Consider the following 1,870-nt stretch of genomic DNA (forward strand, 5'->3'; position numbering starts at 1 on the left):
ACATGATTACAAAATTTTAGAGCTTGAAGAGACGACACAGAAAATTTAAAGTCATTGCCTCATTTCATAGATAAATAAACTGAGACCTAGGGAGGCTGAGCTTTTACTAGGTCAAATAACCAAGACTGATTTCTTTTTTTTTTAATTATTTTTTATTTTAATTAATTTGTTTCCTTTTAGTTTACAGGATTCAATTCCACAATTCCTTGAGTTTCACATTTTGTCCCCGTCCCCCCCCCCCCCCCCCCATGGCGGCATATAGTCAAGTATAGGATCTGTAAATACTTTCACATTATACATTAGTCAGGTTATAAGGACAGATTGTACCAGCTGGAGTAAAAAATGGTAAAGAGGACATAAAACCAAATAAGAGAAGGAAAAAGATCAGGTATTTTGCTTCCACCTGGATATAAACTCAGTTCTTTCTAGTTCTTTCTCTGGATGCACATATTTCTCTCCATCATGAGTCTTTTGGGATTGACTTATATCACTGCATTGCTGAGAAGAGTTCAGTCTATCAAAGTTGGTCATCACACATACGTTGTGTCTGTAATTGTGTACACATTTCTCCTGGTTCTACTCTTCTCACTCAGCATCAGTTCTTTTAAGCCTCTCCAGGTAAATATGAAGACCGTCTGCTCCTCGTTTCTTATAGCACAATAGTATTCCATAACATGCATATACCACAACTTGTTCAGCCATTCCCCAATTGATGGGCACCCCCTTAATTTCCAATTCTTTGCTACCACAAAAAGAGCTGCTATAAACATTTTTGTACATATGGGTCTTTCTCCCATTTCTATGATCTCTTTAGGATATAACCCTATGAGTGGTATTGCTGGATCAAAGGGTATGAAAGTATTTATAGCTCGTTGGGCATAATTCCAGATTGCTCTCCAGAAAGGCTGGATCAGTTCACAACTCCACCAGCAATGCATTAGTGTTCCAATTTGCCCACATTCTCTCCAGCATTTGTCATTTTCCTGTTTTGTCATCTTAGCCAATCTGACTGGTGAGATGTGGTACCTCAGAGTTGTTTTGATTTGCATTTCTCTAATCAATAGTGAATTAGAACATTTCTTCATGTGCTTATAGATATCTTTAATTTCTTTCTCTGAAAACTGCCTGTTCATATCCTTTGACCATTTATCAATCAGGGACCAGGACTGATTTCTGTCACTGGGATCCAAAACAACATAAGGGGAAGAAGTATATGGGTGGGATACACCACAAAAAAAGGGAAATGTTTACTTTATAGTCAGAAATTAAAGGTGGCTAGAGAAGAAAAGAAACCCTTGGGGACTGTCACACAGACAATGGGGAAAGGAGGTGGTTTTCTTTTCCTCTGACATATCTGATCAGCCCAGTAAAGAACCCAAATATCCTAGGTCATGGATTTATGGGCTCCAGACTCACTAAGCTTCACCTATTACAGTTGCCAGGGCTCCTTGATTCATCTTAGAACAAAAAGACTATTTCTTCTCTACTTGGAGGGTTGAATCTATAGGCAAAATCCAGAATTTCCTTCTCCAGTGATTAACTTCCAAGTGAGTTGCCTGGGGTAGAATTTTTTTTCAATAACTATGTGTGGTGACCCTTTCTTCTGATGACTATATTAGTGTAACCAAGAGTTCATCTCTTGGGGCTTGACTGCTCAGAAGCCAATTGTACCTCAGGCAGGAAAGTGAGGGCCTGCTCTCCCCCAGTGGCCATCCGGCCAATACTTCTCTGTTTCTTCATTCTCACCTTCTATCCCTTCTCCAGCACACTCCAGGATCTGGGTAATTAGTCTGGCACTAGGGCCATCCATGGGTAATTTCCTACTCTTACCACATGAGCAGCCCAGCTGCTCTTTCTGTCATTCAGTTCT

This window comes from Petaurus breviceps, unplaced genomic scaffold (genome assembly GCF_028583685.1).
Source record: "Petaurus breviceps papuanus isolate PSGF00001 unplaced genomic scaffold, PetGlider_PUasm1.0 37, whole genome shotgun sequence".
NCBI lineage: Eukaryota > Metazoa > Chordata > Mammalia > Diprotodontia > Petauridae > Petaurus > Petaurus breviceps.